Raw genomic sequence first — 26,817 nt, 5'->3', positions numbered from 1 at the left:
GGCCTCACATCCTTTGAAACCTCGAGAGGTGTGCGGAGATCAATGCTTCCAAAGGAGACGATGCCTGACTCCTCTTGAAAATGGATAGGAGTCCCAGGATCCCTGTGGCACGTGGAAAGGGACTCTGGGTCTCCCGCTTCACGTGGAGACGCGTCCCAATTGCCATGCCAAGACTCGTGGAGAATCCCGAGGTGTCCCTCGCACCTAGGCAGGAGTCCTGACGTCGCTGAACAAACACGTGTCCGGAAGGGCCCTCCCTGTCGTAACTCGAGATATACCCCAGGTTCCGGCCGCAACTCAAGAAAAACGATGAGACTTCCCCCTCGCCGCGAGATGAGGCCCGATTCCCCTGCACTGCGTGCAGACCAATTCCGTGTTCCACATCAAACGTGAAAGGAGCCTTGATTTCCTTGATGGCACTCCAGAGAAAACCCAAGACCACTGTCTCAAGTCTGGAGGGATCCTGAGGTCACTGGAGCAACACCAAAGGGCTCCGTGGACCCGAAATTAACTCGAGATGAGAGCTTAGTCCCTGGTTTCGACTCAAGAGGAATACCAACTTTCCACAAGCACCTCAAGAGGAGGCTTCTCTCAGCTACAGGTATGTGAGAGGGACCCTGAGTTTGTGGCCTCAAGTGGAATGGACTCCGAGATGCTCTGATTCGAAGTAAGGCCGGATATCCCTGCAGTGAATTGAATGCAGGCTCGTCTTGCATCTTCCAAGACGAAGGGATGTCTGAATCCCCTGTGGAGACCACAGAGATAGACCTAGTTCTCCGCCTCATCGTGACCGGAGGCCTCACATCCTTAGAAAACTCGAGAGGTCCGCGGGGATCAATACTTCAAAATGAGACGATTCCTGACTCCTCTTGAAAATGGATCGGAGTCCCAGGATCCCTGTGGCACGTGGAAAGTGACCCTGGGTCTCCCGCCTCACGTGGAGACGCATCCCAATTGCCATGCCAAGACTCGAGGAGAATCCCGAGTTGTCCCTCGCACCTAGGCAGGAGTCCTGACGTCGCTGAACAAACACGTGTCTGGAAGGGCCCTCCCCTTCGTAACTCGAGAATATACCCCAGGTTCCGGCCGCATCTCGTGAAAAACCATGAGATTTCCCCCTCGCCGCGAGTTGAGGCCCGATTCCCCTGCACTGCATGCAGAGCAATTCCGTGTTCCACATCAAACGTGAAAGGAGCCTTGATTTCCTTGATGGCACTCCAGAGAAAATCCAAGATCACTGTCTCAAGCCTAGAGGGATCCTGAGGTCACTGGACCAACAGGAAAGGGCTCCGTGGACCCCAAATCAAATCGAGATGAGAGCTTAGTCCCTGGCTTCGACTCAAGAGGAATACCAACTTTCCACAAGCACCTCAAGAGGAGGCTTCTCTCAGATATAGGTGTATTTGAGGGACCCTGAGTTTGTGGCCTCAAGTGGAATCGACACCGAGATGCTCTGACTCGAAGTAAGGCCGGATATCCCTGCAGTGAATTGAATGCAGGCTCGTCTTGCATCTCTCAAGACGAAGGGTTGTCTGAATCCCCTGTGGAAACCACAGAGAAAGACCTATTCCTCCAGCTCTACGCAACCGGAGACCTCATATACTTTAAAAACTCGAGAGGTCTGCGGAGATCAATACTTCCGAAGTAGACGATGCCTGACTCCTCTTGAAAATGGATAGGAGTCCCAGGATACCTGTGGCACGTGGAAAGGGACCGTGGATCTCCCGCCTCACGTGGAGACGCGTCCCAATTGCCATGCCAAGACTCGAGGAGAATCCCGAGGTTTCCCTCGCACCTAGGCAGGAGTCCTGACGTCGGTGAACAAACACGTGTCTGGAAGGGCCCTCCCCGTCGTAACTCGAGAATATACCCCAGCTTCCGGCCGAAACTCGAGAAAAACCATGAGACTTCCCCCTCGCCACGAGATGAGGCCCGATTCCCCTATACTGCGTGCAGAGCAATTCCGTGTTCCACATCAAAAGTGAAAGGAGCCTAGATTTCCTAGATGGCACTAGAGAAAACCCAAGGTCACTGTCTCAAGTCTAGAGGGATCCTGAGGTCACTGGAGCAACACCAAAGGGCTCCGTGGACCCCAAATCAACTCGTGATGAGAGATAAATCCCTGGCTTCGACTCAAGAGGAATACCAACTTTCCACAAGCACCACAAGAGGAGGCTTCTCTCAGCTACAGGTATGTGAGAGGGCCCCTGAGTTTGTGGCCTCAAGTGGAATGGACACCGAGATGCTCTGACTCGAAGTAAGGCCGGATATCCCTGCAGTGAATTGAATGCAGGCTCGTCTTGCATCTCCCAAGACGAAGGGATGTCTGAATCCCCTGTGGAGACCACAGAGAAAGACCTAGTCCTCCGCCTCATCGCGACCGGAGGCCTCACATCCTTTGAAAACTCTAGAGGTCTGCGGAGATCAATGCTTCCAAAGGAGACGATGCCTGACTCCTCTTGAAAATGGATAGGAGTCCCAGGATCCCTGTGGCACGTGGAAAGGGACCCTGGGTCTCCCGCCTCACGTGGAGACGCGTCCCAATTGCCATGCCAAGACTCGAGGAGAATCCCGAGGTGTCCCTCGCACCTAGGCAGGAGTCCTGACGTCGCTGAACAAACACGTGTCTGAAAGGGCCCTCCCCGTCGTAACTCGAGAATATACCCCAGGTTTCGGCCGCAATCGAATAAAACCATGAGATTTCCCCCTCGCCGCGAGATGAGGCCCGATTCCCCTGCCCTGCGTGCAGAGCAATACCGTGTTCGACATCAAAATTGACAGGAGCCTTGATTTCCTTGATGGCACTCCAGAGAAAACCCAAGATTACTGTCTCAAGTCTAGAGGGATCCTGAGGTCACTGGAGCAACACGAAAGGGCTCCGTGGACCCCAAATCAACTCGAGATGAGAGCTTAGTCCCTGGCTTCGACTAAAGAGGAATACCAACTTTCCACAAGCACCTCAAGAGGAGGCTTCTCTCAGCTACATGTATGTGAGAGGGACCCTTAGTTTGTGGTCTCAAGTGGAATGGACACCGAGATGCTCTGACTCGAAGTAAGGCCGGATATCCCTGCAGTGAATTGAATGCAGGCTCGTCTTGCATCTCCCAAGATGAAGGGATGTCTGAATCCCCTGTGGAGACCACAGAGAAAGACTTAGTCCTCCGCCTCATCGCGACCAGAGGCCTCACATCCTTTGAAAACTCGAGAGGTCTGCAGAGATCAATGCTTCCAAAGGAGCCGATGCCCGACTCCTCTTGAAAATGGATAGGAGTCCCAGGATCCCTGTGGCTCGTGGAAAGGGACCCTGGGTCTCCCGCCTCACGTGGAGACGCCTCCCAATTGCCATGCCAAGACTCGAGGAGAATCCCGAGGTGTCCCTCGCACCTAGGCAGGAGTCCTGACGTCGCTGAACAAACACGTGTCTGGAAGGGCCCTCCCCGTCGTAACTCGAGAATATACCCCAGGTTGCGGCCGCAACTCGAGAAAAACCATGAGACTTCCCCCTCGCCGCGACATGAAGCCCGATTCCCCTGGACTGCGTGCAGAGCAATTCCATGTTCCACATCAAACGTGAAAGGAGCCTTGATTTCCTTGATGGCACTCCAGAGAAAACCCAAGATCACTGTCTCAAGTCTAGAGGGATCCTAAGGTCACTGGAGCAACACGAAAGGGCTCCATGGACCCCAAATCAACTCGAGATGAGAGCTTAGTCCCTGGCTTCGACTCAAGAGGAATATCAACTTTCCACAATCACCTCAAGAGGAGGCTTCTCTCAGCTACAGGTATGTGAGAGGGCCCCTGAGTTTGTGGCCTCAAGTGGAATGGACACCGAGATGCTCTGACTCGAAGTAAGGCCGGATATCCCTGCAGTGAATTGAATGCAGGCTCGTCTTGCATCTCCCAAGACGAAGGGAGGTCTGAATCCCCTGAGGAGATGACAGAGAAAGACCGAGTTCTCCGCCTCATCGCGACCGGAGGCCTCACATCCATTGAAAACTCGAGAGTTTCGCAGAGATCAATGTTTCCAAAGGAGACGATGCCTGACTCCTCTTGAAAATGGATAGGAGTCGCAGGATCCCTGTGGCACGTGGAAAGGGACCCTGTGTCTCCCGCCTCATGTGGAGATGCCTTCCATTTGCCATGCCAAGACTCGAGGAGAATCCCGAGGTGTCCCTCACACCTAGGCAGGAGTCCTGACGTCGCTGAACAAACACGTGTCTGGAAGGGCCCTCCCCGTCGTAACTCGAGAATATACCCCAGGTTCCGGCCGCAACTCGAGAAAAACCATGAGACTTCCCCCTCGCCGCGACATGAAGCCCGATTCCCCTATACTGCCTGCAGAGCAATTCCGTGTTCCACATCAAACGTGAAAGGAGACTTGATTTCCTTGATGGCACTCCAGAGAAAACCCAAGATCACTGTCTCAAGTCTAGAGGGATCCTGAGGTCACTGGAGCAACACAAAAGGGCTCCGTGGACCCCAAATCAACTCGAGATGAGAGCTTAGTCCCTGGCTTTGAATCAAGAAGAATGCCAACTTTCCACAAGCACCTCAAGAGGAGGCTTCTCTCAGCTACAGGTATGTGAGAGGGACCCTGAGTTTGTGGCCTCAAGTGGAATGGACACCGAGATGCTCTGACTCGAAGTAAGGCCGGATATCCCTGCAGTGAATTGAATGCAGGCTCGTCTTGCATCTCCCAAGACGAAGGGTTGTCTGAATCCCCTGTGGAGACCACAGAGAAAGACCTCGTTCTCCGCCTCATCGAGTCCAGAGGCCTCACATCCTTTGAAAACTCGAGAGGTCCGCGAAGATCAACACTTCTGAAGGAGACGATGCCTGACTCCTCTTGAAAATGGATAGGAGTCCCAGGATACCTGTGGCACGGTGAAAGGGACCCTGGGTCTCCCGCCTCACGTGGAGACGCGTCCCAATTGCCATGCCAAGACTCGAGGAGAATCCCGAGGTGTCGCTCGCACCTAGGCAGGAATCCTGACGTCGCTGAACAAACACGTGTCTGGAAGGGCCCTCCCCGTCGTAACTCGAGAATATACCCCAGGTTCCGGCCGCAACTCGAGAAAAACCATGAGACTTCCCCATCGCCGCGAGATGAGGCCCGATTCCCCTGCCCTGCGTGCAGAGCAATTCCGTGTTCAACATCAAACGTGAAAGGAGCCTTGATTTCCTTGATGGCACTCCAGAGAAAACCCAAGATCACTGGCTCAAGTCTAGAGGGATCCTGAGGTCACTGGAGCAACACGAAAGGGCTCCGAGGAGCCCAAATCAACTCGAGATGAGAGCTTAGTCCCTGGCTGGGACTCAAGAGGAATACCGACTTTCCACAAGCACCTCAAGAGGAGGCTTCTCTCAGCTAAGGTATGTGAGAGGGACTCTGAGTTTGTGGCCTCAAGTGGAATGGACACCGAGATGCTCTGACTCGAAGTAAGCCCGGATATCCCAGTAGTGAATTGAATGCAGGCTCGTCTTGCATCTCCCAAGACGAAGGGATGTCTGAATCCGCTGTGGAGATGACAGAGAAAGAACTAGTCCTCAGCCTCATCGCGTCCGGAGGCCTCACATCCTTTGAAAACTCGAGAGGTCTGCACAGATCAATGCTTCCAAAGGAGACGATGCCTGACTCCTCCTGAAAATGGATAGGATTCCCAGGATCCCTGTGGCACGTGGAAAGGGACCCTGGGTCTCCCGCCTCACGTGCAGACGCGTCCCAATTGCCATGCCAAGACTCGAGGAGAATCCCGAGGTATTCCTCGCACCTAGGCAGGACTCCCGACGTCGCTGAACAAACACGTGTCTCGAAGGGCCCTCCCCGTGGTAACTCGAGAATATACCCCAGGTTCCGGCCGCATCTCGAATAAATCCATGAGACTTCCCCCTCGCAGAGAGATGAGGCCCGATTCCCCTACACTGCGTGCAGAGCAATTTCGTGTTCCACATCAAACGAGAAAGGAGCCTTGATTTCCTTGATGGCACTCTAGACAAAACCCAAGATCACTGTCTCAAGTCTGGAGGGATCCTGAGGTCACTGGAGCAACACCAAAGCGCTCTGTGGACCCCAAATCAACTCGAGATGAGAGCTTAGTCCCTGGCTTCGACTCAAGAGGAATACCAAATTTCCACAAGCACCTCAAGAGGAGGCTTCTCTCAGCTACAGGTATGTGAGAGGGACCCAGAGTTTGTGGCCTCAAGTGGAATGGACACCGAGATGCTCGGACTCGAAGTAAGCCCGGATATTCCTGCAGTGAATTGAATGCAGGCTCTTCTTGCATCTCCCAAGACGAAGGGATGTCTGAATCCCCTGTGGAGACGACAGAGAAAGACCAAGTCCTCCGCCTCATCGCGACCGGAGGAATCACATCCTTTGAAAACTCGAGAGGTCTGCAGAGATCAATGCTTCCAAAGGAGACGATGCCTGACTCCTCTTGAAAATGGATAGGAGTCTCAGGATCACTGTGGCACGTGGAAAGGGACACTGGGTCTCCCGCCTCACGTGGAGACGTGTCCCAATTGCCATGCCAAGACTCGAGGAGAATCGCGAGGTGTCCCTCGCACCTAGGCAGGAGTCCTGACGTCGCTGAACAGACACGTGTCTGGAAGGGCCCTCCCCGTCGTAACTCGAGAATATACCCCAGGTTCCGGCCGCAACTCGAGAAAAAACATGAGACTTCCACCTCGCCGCGAGATGAGGCCAGATTCCAATGCACTGCGTGCAGAGCAATTCCGTGTTCCACATCAAACGTGAAAGGAGCCTTGATTTCCTTGAGGGCACTCCAGAGAAAACCCAAGATCACTGTCTCAAGTCTAGAGGGATCCTGAGGTCACTGGAGGAACACGAAATTTCTCCGTGGACCCCAAATCAACTCGAGATGAGAGCTTAGTCCCTGGCTTCGACTCAAGAGGAATACCAACTTTCCACAAGCACCTCAAGAGGAGGGTTCTCTCAGCTACAGGTATGTGAGAGGGACCCTGAGTTTGTGGCCTCAAGTGGAATGGACAGCGAGATGCTCTGACTCGAAGTAAGGCCGGATATCCCTGCAGTGAATTGAATGCAGGCTCGTCTTGCATCTCGCAAGACGAAGGGATGTCTGAATCCCCTGTGGAGACCACAGAGAAAGACCTAATTTTCCGCCTCATCATGACCGGAGGCCTCACATCCTTTGAAAATTCAAGAGGTCCGGGGAGATCAATGCTTCCAAAGGAGACTATGCCTGACTCCTCTTGAAAATGGATAGGAGTCCCAGGATCCCTGTGGCACGTGGAAAGGGACCCTGGGTCTCCCGCCTCACGTGGAGACGCGTCCCCATTGCCATGCCAAGACTCGAGGAGAATCCCGAGGTGTCCCTCGCACCTAGGCAGGAGTCCTGACGTCGCTGAACAAACACGTGTCTGGAAGGGCCCTCCCCATCGTAACTCGAGAATATACCCCAGGTTCCAGCCGCAACTCGAGAAAAACCATGAGACTTCCCCCTCGCCGCTGGATGAGGCCCGATTCCCCTGCACTGCGTGCAGAGCAATTCCGTGTTCCACATCAAACGTGAAAGGAGACTTGATTTCCTTGATGGCACTCCAGAGAAAACCCAAGATCACTGTCTCAAGTCTAGAGGGATCCTGAGGTCACTGGAGCAACACGAAAGTGCTCCGTGGACCCCAAATCAACTCGAGATGAGAGCTTAGTCCCTGGCTTCGATTCAAGAGGAATACCAAATTTCCACAAGCACCTCAGGAGGAGGCTTCTCTCAGCTACAGGTATGTGAGAGGGACCCTGAGTTTGTGGCCTCAAGTGGAATGAACACGGAGATGCTCTGACTCGAAGTAAGGCCGGATATCCCTGAAGTGAATTGAATGCAGGCTCGTCTTGCATCTCCCAAGACGAAGGGATGTCTGAATCCCCTGTGGAGACCACAGAGAAAGACCGAGTTCTCCGCCTCATCGCGACCGGAGGCCTCACATCCTTTGAAAACTCGAGAGGTCCGCGGAGATCAATGCTTCCAAAGGAGACGATGCCTGACTCCTGTTGAAAATGGATAGGAGTCCCAGGATCCCTGTGGCACGTCGAAAGGGACCCTGGGTCTCCCGCCTCACGTGGAGACGCGTCCCCATTGCCATGCCAAGACTCGAGGAGAATCCCGAGGTGTCCCTCGCACCTAGGCAGGAGTCCTGACGTCGCTGAACAAACACGTGTCTGGAAGGGCCCTCCCCGTCGTAACTCGAGAATATACCCCAGGTTCCGGCCGCAACTCGAGAAAAACCATGAGACTTCCCCCTTGCCACGAGGTGAGGCCCGATTCCCCTGCACTGCATGCAGAGCAATTCCGTGTTCCACATCAAACATGAAAGGAGCCTTGATTTCCTTGATGGCACTCCAGAGAAAACCCAAGATCACTGTCTAGAGTCTAGAGGGATCCTGAGGTCACTGGAGCAACACGAAAGGGCTCCGTGGACCTCAAATCAACTCGAGATGAGAGCTTAGTACCTGGCTTCGACTCAAGGGGAATACCAACTTTCCACAAGCACCTCAAGAGGAGGCTTCTCTCAGCTACAGGTATGTGAGATGGACCCTGAGTTTGTGGCCTCAAGTGGAATGCACACGGAGATGCTCTGACTCGAAGTAAGGCCGGATATCCCTGCAGTGAATTGAATGCAGGCTTGTCTTGCATCTCCCAAGACGAAGGGATGTCTGAATCCCCTGTGGAGACCACAGAGAAAGTCCTAGTCCTCCACCTCAACATGACCGGAGGCCTCACATCCTTTGAAAACTCGAGAGGTCCGCAGAGATCAATGCTTCCAAAGGAGACGATGCCTGACTCCTCTTGAAAATGGATAGGAGTCTTAGGATCACTGTGGCACGTGGAAAGGGACCCTGGGTCTCCCGCCTCACGTGGAGACGCGTCCCCATTGCCATGCCAAGACTCGAGGAGAATCCCGAGGTGTCCCTCGCACCTAGGCAGGAGTCCTGACGTCGCTGAACAAACATGTGTCTGGAAGGGCCCTCCCCGTCGTAACTCGAGAATATACCCCAGGTTCCGGCCGCAACTCGAGAAAAACCATGAGACGACCCCTCGCCGCTGGATGAGGCCCGATTCCCCTGCACTGCGTGCAGAGCAATTCCATGTTCCACATCAAACGTGAAAGGGGCCTTGATTTCGTTGATGGCACTCCAGAGAAAACCCAAGATCACTGTCTCAAGTCTAGAGGGATCCTGAGGTCACTGGAGCAACACGAAAGGGCTCCGTGGACCCCAAATCAACTCGAGATGAGAGCTTAGTCCCTGGCTTCGACTCAAGGGGAATACCAAATTTCCACAAGCACCTCAAGAGGAGGCTTCTCTCAGCTACAGGTATGTGACAGGGACCCTGAGTTTGTGGCCTCAAGTGGAATGGACACGGAGATGCTCTGACTCCAAGTAAGGCCGGATATCCCTGCAGTGAATTGAATGCAGGCTCGTCTTACATCTCCCAAGACGAAGGGATGTCTGAATCCCCTGTGGAGACCACAGAGAAAGACCGAGTTCTCCGCCTCATCGCGACCGGAGTCCTCACATCCTTTGAAAACTAGAGAGGTCCGCGGAGATCAATGCTTCCAAAGGAGACGATGCCTGACTCCTCTTGAAAATGGATAGGAGTCCCAGGATCCCTGTGGCACGTGGAAAGGGACCCTGGGTCTCCCGCCTCACGTGGAGACGCGTCCCAATTGCCATGCCAAGACTCGAGGAGAATCCCGAGGTGTCCCTCGCACCTAGGCAGGAGTCCTGACGTCGCTGAACAAACACGTGTCTGGAAGGGCCCTCCCCGTCGTAACTCGAGAATATACCCGAGGTTCCGGCCGCAACTCGAGAAAAACCATGAGACTTCCCCATCCCCGCGAGATGAGGCCCGATTCCCCTGCACTGCGTGCAGACCAATTCCGTGTTCCACATCAAACGTGAAAGGAGCCTTGATTTCCTTAATGGCACTCCAGAGAAAACCCAAGATCACTGTTTCAAGTCTAGAGGGATCCTGAGGTCACTGTAGCAACACGAAAGGGTTCCGTGGACCCCAAATCACCTCGAGATGAGAGCTTAGTCCCTGGCTTCGACTCAAGAGGAATACCAACTTTCCACAAGCACCTCAAGAGGAGGCTACTTTCAACTAATGGTATGTGAGAGGGACCCTGAGTTTGTCGCCTCAAGTGGAATGGACACCGAGATGCTCTGACTCGAAGTAAGGCCAGATATCCCTGCAGTGATTTGAATGCAGGCTCGTCTTGCATGTCCCAAGACGAAGGGTTGTCTGAATCCCCTGTGGAGACCACAGAGAAAGACCTAGTCCTCCACCTCAACGAGACGGGAGGCATCACATCCTTTGAAAACTCGAGAGGTCTGCGGAGATCAATACTTCCGAAGGAGACGATGCTTGACGCCTCTTGAAAATGGATAGGAGTCCCAGGATCACTGTGGCACGTGGAAAGGGACCCTGGGTCTCCCGCCTCACGTGGAGAAGCGTCCCAATTGCCATGCCAAGACTCGAGGAAAATCGCGAGTTGTCCCTCGCACCTAGGCAGGAGTCTTCACGTCGCTGAACAAACACGTGTCTGGAAGGGCCCTCCCCGTCGTAACTCGAGAATATACCCCAGGTTCCGGCCGAAACTCGAGAAAAACCATGAGACTTCCCCCTTGCCACGAGGTGAGGCCCGATTCCCCTGCACTGCGTGCAGAGCAATTCCGTGTTCCACATCAAACGTGAAAGGAGACTTGATTTCCTTGATGGCACTCAAGAGAAAACCCAAGATCACTGTCTCAAGTCTAGAGGGATCCTGAGGTCACTGGAGCAACACGAAAGTGCTCCGTGGACCCCAAATCAACTCGAGATGAGAGCTTAGTCCCTGGCTTCGATTCAAGAGGAATACCAAATTTCCACAAGCACCTCAGGAGGAGGCTTCTCTCAGCTACAGGTATGTGAGAGGGACCCTGAGTTTGTGGCCTCAAGTGGAATGGACACGGAGATGCTCTGACTCGAAGTAAGGCCGGATATCCCTGAAGTGAATTGAATGCAGGCTCGTCTTGCATCTCCCAAGACGAAGGGATGTCTGAATCCCCTGTGGAGACCACAGAGAAAGATCTAGTCCTCAGCCTCATCGCGACCGGAGGCCTCACATCCTTTGAAAACTCGAGAGGTCCGCGGAGATCAATGCTTCCAAAGGAGACGATGCCTGACTCCTGTTGAAAATGGATAGGAGTCCCAGGATCCCTGTGGCACGTCGAAAGGGACCCTGGGTCTCCCGCCTCACGTGGAGACGCGTCCCCATTGCCATGCCAAGACTCGAGGAGAATCCCGAGGTGTCCCTCGCACCTAGGCAGGAGTCCTGACGTCGCTGAACAAACACGTGTCTGGAAGGGCCCTCCCCGTCGTAACTCGAGAATATACCCCAGGTCCCGGCCGCCACTCGAGAAAAACCATGAGACTTCCCCCTTGCCACGAGGTGAGGCCCGATTCCCCTGCACTGCATGCAGAGCAATTCCGTGTTCCACATCAAACATGAAAGGAGCCTTGATTTCCTTGATGGCACTCCAGAGAAAACCCAAGATCACTGTCTAGAGTCTAGAGGGATCCTGAGGTCACTGGAGCAACACAAAAGGGCTCCGTGAACCTCAAATCAACTCGAGATGAGAGCTTAGTCCCTGGCTTCGACTCAAGGGGAATACCAACTTTCCACAAGCACCTCAAGAGGAGGCTTCTCTCAGCTACAGGTATGTGAGAGAGACCCTGAGTTTGTGGCCTCAAGTGGAATGCACACGGAGATGCTCTGACTCGAAGTAAGGCCGGATATCCCTGCAGTGAATTGAATGCAGGCTTGTCTTGCATCTCCCAAGACGAAGGGATGTCTGAATCCCCTGTGGAGACCACAGAGAAAGTCCTAGTCCTCCACCTCAACATGACCGGAGGCCTCACATCCTTTGAAAACTCGAGAGGTCCGCAGAGATCAATGCTTCCAAAGGAGACGATGCCTGACTCCTCTTGAAAATGGATAGGAGTCTTAGGATCACTGTGGCACGTGGAAAGGGACCCTGGGTCTCCCGCCTCACGTGGAGACGCGTCCCCATTGCCATGCCAAGACTCGAGGAGAATCCCGAGGTGTCCCTCGCACCTAGGCAGGAGTCCTGACGTCGCTGAACAAACATGTGTCTGGAAGGGCCCTCCCCGTCGTAACTCGAGAATATACCCCAGGTTCCGGCCGCAACTCGAGAAAAACCATGAGACGTCCCCCTCGCCGCTGGATGAGGCCCGATTCCCCTGCACTGCGTGCAGAGCAATTCCATGTTCCACATCAAACGTGAAAGGAGCCTTGATTTCGTTGATGGCACTCCAGAGAAAACCCAAGATCACTGTCTCAAGTCTAGAGGGATCCTGAGGTCACTGGAGCAACACGAAAGGGCTCCGTGGACCCCAAATCAACTCGAGATGAGAGCTTAGTCCCTGGCTTCGACTCAAGGGGAATACCAAATTTCCACAAGCACCTCAAGAGGAGGCTTCTCTCAGCTACAGGTATGTGACAGGGACCCTGAGTTTGTGGCCTCAAGTGGAATGGACACGGAGATGCTCTGACTCCAAGTAAGGCCGGATATCCCTGCAGTGAATTGAATGCAGGCTCGTCTTACATCTCCCAAGACGAAGGGATGTCTGAATCCCCTGTGGAGACCACAGAGAAAGACCGAGTTCTCCGCCTCATCGCGACCGGAGTCCTCACATCCTTTGAAAACTAGAGAGGTCCGCGGAGATCAATGCTTCCAAAGGAGACGATGCCTGACTCCTCTTGAAAATGGATAGGAGTCCCAGGATCCCTGTGGCACGTGGAAAGGGACCCTGGGTCTCCCGCCTCACGTGGAGAAGCGTCCCAATTGCCATGCCAAGACTCGAGGAGAATCCCGAGGTGTCCCTCGCACCTAGGCAGGAGTCCTGACGTCGCTGAACAAACACGTGTCTGGAAGGGCCCTCCCCGTCGTAACTCGAGAATATACCCGAGGTTCCGGCCGCAACTCGAGAAAAACCATGAGACTTCCCCATCCCCGCGAGATGAGGCCCGATTCCCCTGCACTGCGTGCAGACCAATTCCGTGTTCCACATCAAACGTGAAAGGAGCCTTGATTTCCTTAATGGCACTCCAGAGAAAACCCAAGATCACTGTTTCAAGTCTAGAGGGATCCTGAGGTCACTGTAGCAACACGAAAGGGTTCCGTGGACCCCAAATCACCTCGAGATGAGAGCTTAGTCCCTGGCTTCGACTCAAGAGGAATACCAACTTTCCACAAGCACCTCAAGAGGAGGCTACTTTCAACTAATGGTATGTGAGAGGGACCCTGAGTTTGTCGCCTCAAGTGGAATGGACACCGAGATGCTCTGACTCGAAGTAAGGCCAGATATCCCTGCAGTGATTTGAATGCAGGCTCGTCTTGCATGTCCCAAGACGAAGGGTTGTCTGAATCCCCTGTGGAGACCACAGAGAAAGACCTAGTCCTCCACCTCAACGAGACGGGAGGCATCACATCCTTTGAAAACTCGAGAGGTCTGCGGAGATCAATACTTCCGAAGGAGACGATGCTTGACGCCTCTTGAAAATGGATAGGAGTACCAGGATCACTGTGGCACGTGGAAAGGGACCCTGGGTCTCCCGCCTCACGTGGAGAAGCGTCCCAATTGCCATGCCAAGACTCGAGGAAAATCGCGAGTTGTCCCTCGCACCTAGGCAGGAGTCTTCACGTCGCTGAACAAACACGTGTCTGGAAGGGCCCTCCCCGTCGTAACTCGAGAATATACCCCAGGTTCCGGCCGAAACTCGAGAAAAACCATGAGACTTCCCCCTTGCCACGAGGTGAGGCCGGATTCCCCTGCACTGCATGCAGAGCCATTCCGTGTTCCACATCAAACATGAAAGGAGCCTTGATTTCCTTGATGGCACTCCAGAGAAAACCCAAGATCACTGTCTAGAGTCTAGAGGGATCCTGAGGTCACTGGAGCTACACGAAAGGGCTCCGTGGACCTCAAATCAACTCGAGATGAGAGCTTAGTCCCTGGCTTCGACTCAAGGGGAATACCAACTTTCCACAAGCACCTCAAGAGGAGGCTTCTCACAGCTACAGGTATGTGAGAGAGACCCTGAGTTTGTGGCCTCAAGTGGAATGGACACGGAGATGCTCTGACACGAAGTAAGGCCGGATATCCCTGCAGTGAATTGAATGCAGGCTTGTCTTGCATCTCGCAAGACTAAGGGATGTCTGAATACCCTGTGGAGACCACAGAGAAAGACCTAATTTTCCGCCTCATCGCGACCAGAGGCCACACATCCTTTGAAAATTCGAGAAGTCCGCGGAGATCAATGCTTCCAAAGGAGACGATGCCTGACTCCTCTTGAAAATGGATCGGAGTCCCAGCATCCCTGTGGCACGTGGAAAGGGACCCTGGGTCTCCCGCCTCACGTGGAGAAGCTTCCCAATTGCCATGCCAAGACTCGAGGAGAATCCCGAGGTGTCCCTCGCACCTAGGCAGGAGTCCTCACGTCGCTGAACAAACACGTGTCTGGAAGGGCCCTCCCTGTCGTAACTCGAGAATATACCCCAGGTTCCGGCCGCAACTCGAGAAAAACCATGAGACTTCCCCATCCCCGCGAGATGAGGCCCGATTCCCCTGCACTGCGTGCAGACCAATTCCGTGTTCCACATCAAACGTGAAAGGAGCCTTGATTTCCTTAATGGCACTCCAGAGAAAACCCAAGATCACTGTTTCAAGTCTAGAGGGATCCTGAGGTCACTGTAGCAACACGAAAGGGCTCCGTGGACCCCAAATCAACTGGAGATGAGAGCTTAGTCCCTGGCTTCGACTCAAGAGGAATACCAACTTTCCACAAGCACCTCAAGAGGAGGCTACTCTCAACTAATGGTATGTGAGAGGGACCCTGAGTTTGTCGCCTCAAGTGGAATGGACACCGAGATGCTCTGACTCGAAGTAAGGCCAGATATCCCTGCAGTGATTTGAATGCAGGCTCGTCTTGCATCTCACAAGACGAAGGGTTGTCTGAATCCCCTGTGGAGACAACAGAGAAAGACCTAGTCCTCCACCTCAACGAGACGGGAGGCATCACATCCTTTGAAAACTCGAGAGGTCTGCGGAGATCAATACTTCCGAAGGACACGATGCCTGACGCCTCTTGAAAATGGATAGGAGTCCCAGGATCACTGTGGCACGTGGAAAGGGACCCTGGGGCTCCCGCCTCAACTGGAGACATATCCCATTTGCCATGCCAAGACTCGAGGAGAATCCCGAGGTGTCCCTCGCACCTAGGCAGGAGTCCTGACTTCACTGAACAAACACTTGTCTGGAAGGGCCCTCCCCGTCGTAACTCGAGAATATACCCCAGGTTCCGGCCGCAACTCGAGAAAAACCATGAGATTTCCCCCTCGCAGCGAGTTGAGGCCCGATTCCCCTGCACTGCGTGCAGAGCAATTCCGTGTTCCACATCAAACGTGAAAGAAGCCTTGATTTCCTTGATGGCACTCCAGAGAAAACCCAAGATCACTGTCTCAAGTCTAGAGGAATCCTGAGGTCACTGGAGCAACATGAAAGGGCTCCGGATAACCCAAATCAACTCGAGATGAGAGCTTAGTCCCTGGCTTCGACTCAAGAGGAATACCAACTTTCCACAAGCACCTCAAGAGGAGGCTTCTCTCAGATACAGGTATGTGAGAGGGACCCTGAATTTGTGGCCTCAAGTGGAATGGACACGGAGATGCTCTGACTCGAAGTAAGGCCGGATATTCCTGCAGTGAATTGAATGCAGGCTCGTCTTGCATCTCCCAAGACGAAGGGATGTCTGAATCCCCTGTGGAGACCACAGAGAAAGACCTAGTCCTCCGCCTCATCGTGACCGGAGGCCTCACATCATTTGAAAACTCGAGAGGTCTGCAGAGATCAATGCTTCCAAAGGAGCCGATGCCCGACTCCTCTTGAAAATGGATAGGAGTCCCAGGATCACTGTGGCACGTGGAAAGGGACACTGTGTCTCCCGCCTCACGTGGAGACGCATCCCAATTGCCATGCCAAGACTCGAGGAGAATCCCGAGGTGTCCCTAGCACCTAGCCAGGAGTCCTGACGTCGCTGAACAAACAAGTGTCTCGAAGGGCCCTCCCCGTCGTAACTCATGAATATACCCCATGTTCCGGCCGCAACTCGAGAAAAACCATGAGACTTCCCCATCGCCGCAAGATGAGGCCCAATTCCCCTGCACTGCGTGCAGAGCAATTCCGTATTCCACATCAAAAATGAAAGGAGCCTTGATTTCCTTGATGGCACTCCAGAGAAAACCCAAGATCACTGTCTCAAGTCTAGAGGGATCCTGAGGTCACTGGAGCAACACGAAAGGGCTCCGTGGACCCCAAATCAACTCCAGATGAGAGCTTAGTCCCTGGCTTCAAATCGAGAGGAATACCAACTTTCCACAAGCACCTCAAAAGGAGGCTTCTCTCATCTACAGGTATGTGAGAGGGACCCTGAGTTTGTGGCCTCAAGTGGAATGGACACGGAGATGCTCTGACTCAAAGTAAGGCCAGATAACCCTGCAGTGAATTGAATGCAGGCTCCTCTTGCATCTCCCAAGACGAAGGGTTGTCTGAATCCCCTGTGGAGACCACAGAGAAAAACCTAGTCCTCCGCCTCATCGCGACCAGAGGCCTCACATCCTTTGAAAATTCGAGAGGTCCGCGGAGATCAATGCTTCCAACGGAGACGATGCCTGACGCCTCTTGAAAATGGATAGGAGTCCCAGGATCCCTGTGGCATGTGGAAAGGGACCCTGGGTCTCCCGCCTCACGTGGAGACGCGTCCCAATTGCCATGCCAAGACTTGAGGAGAATCCCGAGGTGTCCCTCGCACCCAGGCAGGAGTCCTGACGTCGCTGAACAAACACGTGTCTGGAAGGGCCCTCCCCGTCGTAACTCGAGAATATACCCCAGGTTCCGGCCGCAATTCGAGAAAAACCATGAGACTTCCCCCTCGCCGCGAGATGAGGCCCGATTCCCCTGCACTGAGTGCAGAGCAATTCCGTGTTCCACATCAAACGTGAAAGGAGCCTTGATTTCCTTGATGGCACACCAGAGAAAACCCAAGATCACTGTCTCAAGTTTAGAGGGATCCTGAGGTCACTGGAGCAACACGAAAGGGCTCCGTGGACCCCAAATCAACTCGAGATGAGAGATTAGTCCATGGCTTCAACTCAAGAGGAATACGAACTTTCCACAAGCCCCTCAAGAGGAGGCTTCTCTCAACTACAGGTATGTGAGAGGGACCCTGAGTTTGTGGCCTCAAGTGGAATGGACACCGAGATGCTCTGACTCGAAGTAAGGCCGGATATCCCTGCAGTGAATTGAATGCAGGCTCATCTTGCATCTCCCAAGACGAAGGGATGTCTGAATCCCCTGTGCAGAACACAGAGAAAGACCTAGTCCTCCGCCTCAACGCGACCGGAGGCCTCACATCCTTTGAAAAATCGAGAGGTCCGCGGAGATCAATGCTTCCAACGGAGACGATGCCTGACTCCTCTTGAAAATGGATAGGAGTCCCAGCATCCCTGTGGCACGTGGAAAGGGAACCTGGGTCTCCCGCCTCACGTGGAGACGCGTCCCAATTGCCATGCCAAGACTCGAGGAGAATCCCGAGGTGTCCCTCGCACCTAGGCAGGAGTCCTGACGTCGCTGAACAAACCCGTGTCTGGAAGGGCCCTCCCCGTCGTAACTCGAGAATATACCCCAGGTTCCGGCCGCAACTCGAGGAAAACCATGAGACTTCCCACTCTCCGCGAGATGAGGCCCGATTCCCCTGGGCTGCGTGCAGAGGAATTCCGTGTTCCACATCAAACGTGATAGGAGCCTTGATTTCCTTGATGGCACTCCAGAGAAAACCCAAGATCACTGTCTCAAGTCTAGAGGGATCCTGAGGTCACTGGAGCAACACGAAAGGGCTCCGTGGACACCAAATCAACTCGAGATGAGAGCTTAGTCCCTGGCTTCGACTCAAGAGGAATACCAACTTTCCACAAGCACCTCAAGAGGAGGCTTCTCTCAGCTACAGGTATGTGAGAGCGCCCCTGATTTTGTGGCCTCAAGTGGAATGGACACCGAGATGCTCTGACTTGAAGTAAGGCCGGATATCCCTGCTGTGAAGTGAATCCAGGCTCGTCTTGCATCTCCCAAGAAGAAGGGATGTCTGAATCCCCTGTGGAGACCACAGAGAAAGACCTAATTCTCCGCCTCATCGCGAGCGGAGGCCTCACATCCTTTGAAAACTCGAGAGGTCCGCGGAGATCAATGCTTCCAAAGGAGACGATGCCTGACTCCTCTTGAAAATGGATAGGAGTCCCAGGATCCCTGTGGCACGTGGAAAGGGACCCTGGGTCTCCGGCCTCACGTGGAGACGCGTCCCAATTGCCATGCCAAGACTCGAGGAGAATCCCGAGGTGTCTCTCGCACCTAGGCAGGAGTCCTGACGTCGCTGAACAAACACGTGTCTGGAAGGGCCCTCCCCGTCGTAACTCGAGAATATACCCCAGGTTCCGGCCGCAACTCGAGAAAAACCATGAGACTTCCCCCTCGCCGCGAGATGAGGCCCGATTCCCCTGCACTGCGTGCAGAGCAATTCCGTGTTCCACATCAAACGTGAAAGGAGCCTTGATTTCCTTGATGGCACTCCAGAGAAAACCCAAGATCACTGTTTCAAGTCTAGAGGGATCCTGAGGTCACTGTAGCAACACGAAAGGGCTCCGTGGACCCCAAATCAACTCGAGATGAGAGCTTAGTCCCTGGCTTCGACTCAAGAGGAATACCAACTTTCCACAAGCACCTCAAGAGGAGGCTTCTCTCAGCTACAGGTATGTGAGAGGGACCCTGATTTTGTGGCCTCAAGTGGAATGGACACCGAGATGCTCTGACTCGAAGTAAGGCCGGATATCCCTGCAGTGAAGTGAATGCAGGCTCGTCTTGCATCTCCCAAGACGAAGGGTTGTCTGAATCCCCTGTGGAGACCACAGAGAAAGACCTAGTCCTCCACCTCAAAGCAACCGGAGGCCTCATATCCTTTGAAAACTCGAGAGGTCCGCGGAGATCAATACTTCCGAAAGAGACGATGCCTGACTCCTCGTGAAAATGGATACGAGTCCCAGGATCCCTGTGGCACGTGGAAAGGGATCCTGGGTCTCCCACCTCACGTGGAGACGCGTCCCAATTGCCATGCCAAGACTCGAGGAGAATCCCGAGGTGTCCCTCGCACCTAGGCAGGAGTCCTGACGTCGCTGAACAAACACGTGTCTGGAAGGGCCCTCTCCGTCGTAACTCGAGAATATACCCCAGGTTCCGGCCGCAACTCGAGAAAAACCATGAGACTTCCCCCTCGCCGCGAGATGAGGCCCGATTCCCCTGCACTGCGTGCAGAGCAATTCAATTTTCCACATCAAACGTGAAAGGAGCCTTGATTTCCTTGATGGCACTCCAGAGAAAACCCAAGATCACTGTCTCAAGTCAAGAGGGATCCTGAGGTCACTGGAGCAACACGAAAGGGCTGTGTGGACCCCAAATCAACTCGAGATGAGAGCTTAGTCCCTGGCTTCGACTCAAGAGGAATACCAACTTTCCACAAGCACCTCAAGAGGAGGCTTCTCTCAGCTACAGGTAAGTGAGAGGGACCCTGAGATTGTGGCCTCAAGTGGAATGGACACCGAGATGCTCTGACTCGAAGTAAGGCCGGATATCCCTGCAATGGATTGAATGCAGGCTCGTCTTGCATCTCCCAAGACGAAGGGATGTCTGAATCCCCTGTGGAGACCACAGAGAAAGACCGAGTTCTCCGCCTCAACGCGACCGGAGGCCTCACATCTTTTGAAAACTCGAGCGGTCCGCGGAGATCAATGCTTCCAAAGGAGACGATGCCTGACTCCTCATGAAAATGGATAGGAGTCCCAGGATCCCTGTGGCACATGGAAAGGGACCCTGGGTCTCCCGACTCACGTGGAGACGCGTCCCAATTGCCATGCCAAGACTCGAGGAGAATCCCGAGGTGTCCCTCGCACCTAGGCAGGAGTCCAGACGTCGCTGAACAAACACGTGTCTGGAAGGGCCCTCCCCATCGTAACTCGAGAATATACCCCAGGTTCGGGCCGCAACTCGAGAAAAGCAATGAGATTTCCCACTCGCCGCGAGTTCAGGCCCGATTCCCTGCACTGCATGCAGAGCAATTCCGTGTTCCACATCAAACGTGAAAGGAGCCTTGATTTCCTTGATGGCACTCCAGAGAAAACCCAAGATCACTGTCTCAAGTCTAGAGGGATCCTGAGGTCACTGGAGCAAAACGAAAGGGCTCCGTGGACCTCAAATCAACACGAGATGAGAGCTTAGTCCCTGGCTTCGACTCAAGAGGAATACCAACTTTCCACAAGCACCTCAAGACGAGGGTTCTCTCAGCTACAGGTATGTGAGAGCGCCCCTGAGTTTGTGGCCTCAAGTGGAATGGACACCGAGATGCTCTGACTCGAAGTAAGGCCGGATATCCCTGCAGTGAAGTGAATGCAGGCTCGTCTTGCATCTCCCAAGACGAAGGGATGTCTGAATCCCCTGTGGAGACCACAGAGAAAGACGTAATTCTCCGCCTCATCGCGAGCGGAGGCCTCACATCCTTTGAAAACTCGAGAGGTCCGCGGAGATCAATGGTTCCAAAGGAGACGATGCCTGACTCCTCTTGAAAATGGATAGGAGTCCCAGGATCCCTGTGGCACGTGGAAAGGGACACTGGGTCTCCGGCCTCACGTGGATACGCGTCCCAATTGCCATGCCAAGGCTCGAGGAGAATCCCGAGGTGTCTCTCGCACCTAGGCAGGAGTCCTCACGTCGCTGAACAAACACGTGTCTGGAAGGCCCTCCCCTTCGTAACTCGAGAATATACCCCAGGTTCCGGCCGCAACTCGAGTAAAACCATGAGACTTCCCCCTCGCCGCGAGATGAGGCCCGATTCCCCTGCCCTGCGTGCAGAGCAATTCCGCTTTCCACATCAAACGTGAATGGAGCCTTGATTTCCTTGATGGCAGTCCAGAGAAAACCCAAGATCACTGTCTCAAGTCTAGAGGGATCCTGAGGTCACTGGAGCAACACGAAAGGGCTCCGTGGACCCCAAATCAACTCGAGATGAGAGCTTAGTCCCTGGCTTCGACTCAAGAGGAATACCAACTTTCCACAAGCACCTCAAGAGGAGGCTGCTCTCAGCTACAGGTATGTGAGAGGGACCCTGAGTTTGTGGCCTCAAGTGGAATGGACACCGAGATGCTCTGACTCGAAGTAAGGCCGGAAAACCCTGCAGTGAATTGAATGCAGGCTCGTCTTGCATCTCCCAAGACGAAGGGTTGTCTGAATCCCCTGTGGAGACCACAGAGAAAGACCTAGTCCTCCACCTCAACGCAACCGGAGGCCTCATATCCTTTGAAAACTCGAGAGGTCCGCGGAGATCAATACTTCCGAAAGAGACGATGCCTGACTACTACTGAAAATGGATAGGAGTCCCAGGATCCATGTGGCACGTGGAAAGGGACCCTGGGTCTGCCGCCTCACGTGGAGACGCGTCCCAATTGCCATGCCAAGACTCGAGGAGAATCCCGAGGTGTCCCTCGCACCTAGGCAGGAATCCGGACGTCGCTGAACAAACACGTGTCTAGAAGGGCCCTCCCCGTCGTAACTCAAGAATATACCCCAGGTTCCGGCTGCAACTCGAGAGAAACCATGAGACTTCCCCCTCGCCGAGAGATGAGGCCCGATACCCTAGCACTGCGTGCAGAGCAATTCCGTGTTCCACAACAAACGTGAAAGGAGCCTTGATTTCCTTGATGGCACTCCAGAGAAAACCCAAGATCACTGTCTCAAGTCTAGAGGGATCCTGAGGTCACTGGAACAACACGAAAGGGCTCCGTGGACCCCAAATCAACTCGAGATGAGAGCATAGTCCCTGGCTTCGACTCAAGAGGAAAACCATCTTTCCACAAGCACCTCAACAGGAGGCTTCTCTCAGCAACAGGTATGTGAGACGGACCCTGAGTTTGTGGCCTCAAGTGGAATGGACACCGAGATGCTCTGACTCGAAGTAAGGCCGGATATCCCTGCAGTGAATTGAATGCAGGCCTGTCTTGCATCTCCCAAGACGAAGGGATGTCTTAATCCCCTGTGGAGACCACAGAGAAAGAACTAATCCTCCGCCTCAAAGCGACCGGAGGCCTCACATCCTTTGAAAACTCGAGATGTGCGCGGAGATCAGTGCTTCCAAAGGAGACGATGCCTGACTCCTCTTGAAAATGGATAGGAGTCCCAGGATCCCTGTGGCACGTGGAAAGGGACCCTGGGTCTCCCACCTCACGTGGAGATGCGTCCCAATTGCCATGCCAAGACTCGAGGAGAATTCCGAGGTGTCCCTCGCACCTAGGCAGGAGTCCTGACGTCGCTGAACAAACACGTGTCTGGAAGGGCCCTCCCCGTCGTAACTCGAGAATATACCCCAGGTTCCGGCCGCAACTCGAGAAAAACCATGAGAATTCCCCCTCGCCGCGAGCTGAGGCCCCATTCCCCTGCACTGCGTGCAGAGCAATTCCGTGTTCCACATCAAACGTGAAAGGAGCCTTGATTTCCTTGATGGCACTCCAGAGATAACCCAAGATCACTGTCTCAAGTCTAGAGGGATCCTGAGGTCACTGGAGCAACACGAAAGGGCTCTGTGGACTCCAAATGAACTCGAGATGAGAGCTTTGTCCCTGGCTTCGACTCAAGAGGAATACCAACTTTCCACAAGCACCTCAAGAGGAGGCTTCTCTCAGCTACAGGTATGTGAGAGGGACCCTGAGTTTGTGGCCTCAAGAGGAATGGACACCGAGATGCTCTGACTCGAAGTAAGGCCGGATATCCCTGCAGTGAATTGAATGCAGGCTCGTCTTGCATCTCCCAAGAAGAAGGGATGTCTGAATCCCCTGTGGAGACCACAGAGAAAGACCTAGTCCTCCGCCTCAACGCGACCGGAGGCCTCACATCCTTAGAAAACTCGAGAGGTCCGCGGAGATCAATGCTTCCAAAGGAGACGATGCCTGACTCCTCTTGAAAATGGATACGAGTCCCAGGATCCCTGTGGCACCTGGAAAGGGACCCTGGGTCTGCCGCCTCACGTGGAGACGCGGTCCAATTGCCATGCCAAGACTCGAGGAGAATTCCGAGGTGTCCCTCGCACCTAGGCAGGAGTCCTGACGTCGCTGAACAAACACGTGTCTGGAAGGGCCCTCCCCGTCGTAGCTCGAGAATATACCCCAGGTTCCGGCCGCAACTCGAGAAAAACCATGAGACTTCCCCCTCGCCGCGAGCTGAGGGCCCATTCCCCTGCACTGCGTGCAGAGCAATTCCGTCTTCCACATCAAACGTGAAAGGAGCCTTGATTTCCTTGATGGCACTCCAGAGAAAACCCAAGATCACTGTCTCAAGTCTAGAGGGATCCTGAGGTCATTGGAACAACACGAAAGGGCTCCGTGGACCCCAAATCGACTCGAGATGAGAGCTTTGTCCCTGGCTTCGACTCAAGAGGAATACCAACTTTGCACAAGCACCTCAAGAGGAGGCTTCTCTCAGCTACAGGTGTGTGAGAGGGCCCCTTAGTTTGTTGCCTCAAGCAGAATGGACAATGAGATGCTCTGACTCGAAGTAAGGCCGGATATCCCTGCAGTGAAGTGAATGCAGGCTCGTCTTGCATCTCCCAAGAAGAACGGATGTCTGAATCCCCTGTGGAGACCACAGAGAAAGACCTAGTCCTCCGCGTCATCGCGACCGGAGGCCTCACATCCTTTGAAAACTCAGGAGGTCTGCGGAGATCAATGCTTCCAAAGGAGACGATGCCTGACTCCTCTTGAAAATGGATAGGAGTCCCAGGATCACTGTGCCACGTGGAAAGGGACACTGGGTCTCATGCCTCACGTGGAGACACGTCCCAATTACCATGCCAAGACTCGAGGAGAATCCTGAGGTGTCCCTCACACTTAGGCAGGAGTCCTGAGGTCGCTGAACAAACACGTGTCTGGAAGGGGCCTCCCCGTCGTAACTCGAGAATATACTCCAGGTTCCGGCCGCAACTCGAGGAAAACCATGAGACTTCCCCCTCGCCGCCTGATGAGGCCCGATTCCCCTGCACTGCGTGCAGAGCAATTCCGTATTCCACATCAAAAATGAAAGGAGCCTTGATTTCCTTGATGGCACTCCAGAGAAAACCCAAGATCACCGTCTCAAGTCTAGAGGGATCCTGAGGTCACTGGAGCAACACAAAAGGGCTCCGTGGACCCCAAATCAACTCGAGATGAGAGCTTAGTCCCTGGCTTCGACTCAAGAGGAATACCAACTTTCCACAAGCACCTCAAGAGGAGGCTTCTCTCAGCTACAGGTATGTCAGAGGGACCCTGAATTTGTGGCCTCAAGTGGAATGGACACCGAGATTCTCTGACTCGAAGTAAGGCCGGATATCCCTGCAGTGAATTGAATGCAGGCTCATCTTGCATCTCCCAAGACGAAGCGATGTCTGAATCCCCTGTGGAAACGACAGAGAAAGACCTAGTCCTCCGCCTCATCGCGACCTGAGGCCTCACATCCTTTGAAAACTCGAGAGGTCTGCGGAGATCAATGCTTCCAAAGGAGACGATTCCTGACTCCTCTTTAAAATGGATAGAAGTCCCAGGATCACTGTGGCACGTGGAAAGGGACCCTGGGTCTCCCGCCTCACGTGGAGACGCATCCCAATTGCCATGCCAAGACTCGAGGAGAATCCCGAGGTGTCCCTCGCACCTAGGCTGGAGTCCTGACGTCGCTGAACAAACACGTGTATGGAAGGGCCCTCCCCGTCGTAACTTGAGAATATACCCTAGGTTCTGCACGCAACTCGAGAAAAACCATGAGACTTCCCCCTCGCCGTGAGATGAAGCCCGATTCCCCTGCACTGCGTGCAGAGCAACTCCGTGTTCCACTTCAAACGTGAAAGGAGCCTTGATTTCCTTGATGGCCCTCCAGAGAAAACCCAAGATCACTGTCTCAAGTCTAGACGGATCCTGAGGTCACTGTAACAACACGAAAGGGCTCTGTGGACCGCAAATCAACTCGAGATGAGAGCTTAGTCCCTGGCTTCGACTCGAGAAGAATACCAACTTTCCACAAGCACCTCAAGAGGAGGCTTCTCTCAGCTACAGGTATGTGAGAGGGACCCTGAGTTTGTGGCCTCAAGTGGAATGTCAACCGAGATGCTCTGACTCGAAGTAAGGCCAGATATCCCTGCAGTGAATTGAATGCAGGCTCGTCTTGCATCTCCCAAGAAGAAGGGATGTCTGAATCCCCTGTGGAGACCACAGAGAAAGACCTAGTCCTCCGCTTCATCGCGACCGGAAGCCTCACATCCTTTCAAAACTCGAGAGGTCCACGGAGATCAATGCTTCCAAAGGAGACGATGCCTGACTCCACTTGAAAATGGATAGGAGTCCCAGGATCCCTGTGGCACGTGGAAAGGGACCCTGGGTCTCCCGCATCACGTGGAGACGCGTCCCAATTGCCATGTCAAGACTCGAGGAGAATCCCGAGGTGTCCCTCGCACCTAGGCAGGAGTCCTGACGGCGCTGAACAAACACGTGTCTGGAAGGGCCCTCCCCGTCGTAACTCGAGAATATACCCCAGGTTCCGGCCGCAACTCGAGAAAAACCATGAGACTTCCCCCTCGCCGCGACATGAGGCGCGATTCTCCTGCACTGCTTGCAGAGCAATTCCGTGTTCCACATCAAACGTGAAAGGAGCCTTGATTTCCTTGATGGCACTCCAGAGAAAACCCAAGATCACTGTCTCAAGTTTAGAGGGATCCTGACGTCACTGTAGAAACACGAAAGGGCTCTGTGGACCCCAAATCAACTCGAGATGAGAGCTTAGTCCCTGGCGTCGACTCAAGAGGAATACCAACTTCTCACAAGCACCTCAAGAGGAGGCTTCTCTCACCTACAGGTATGTGAGAGGGACCCTGAGTTTGTGGCCTCAAGTGGAATGGACACCGAGATGCTCTGACTCGAAGTAAGGCCGGATATCCATGCAGTGAATTGAATGCAGGCTTGTCTTGCATCTCCCAAGACGAAGGGATGTCTGAATCCCCAGTGGAGACCACAGAAAAAGACCTAGTCCACCGCCTCAACACAACCGGAGGCCTCATATCCTTTGAAAACTCGAGAGGTCCACGGAGATCAATACTTCCGATGGAGACGATGCCTGACTCCTCTTGAAAATGGATAGGAGTCCCAGGATCCCTGTGGCACGTGGAAAGGGACCGTGGGTCTCCCGCCTCACGTGGAGACGCGTCCCAATTTCCATGCAAAGACTCGAGGAGAATCCCGATGTGTCCCTCGGACCTAGGCAGGAGTCCTGTCGTCACTGAGCAAACACGTGTCTGGAAGGGCCCTCCCCGTCGTAACTCGAGAAAATACCCCAGGTTCCGGCCGCAACTTGAGAAAAACCATGAGACATCCCCCTCGTCGCGAGTTGAGGCCCATTCCCCTGCACTGCGTGCAGAGCAATTCCGTGTTCCACATCAAACTTGAAAGGAGGCTTGATTTCCTTGACGGCACTCCAGAGAAAACCCAAGATCACTGTCTCAAGTCTAGAGGGATCCTGAGGTCACTGGAGCAACACGAAAGGGCTCCGTGGACCCCAAATCAACTCGAGATGAGAGCTTAGTCCCTGGCTTCGACTCAAGAGGAATACC

Source organism: Dama dama, chromosome 17, assembly GCF_033118175.1.
Source record: "Dama dama isolate Ldn47 chromosome 17, ASM3311817v1, whole genome shotgun sequence".
NCBI classification, from domain to species: Eukaryota; Metazoa; Chordata; class Mammalia; order Artiodactyla; family Cervidae; genus Dama; species Dama dama.
This window is presented reverse-complemented; position numbering follows the sequence as displayed.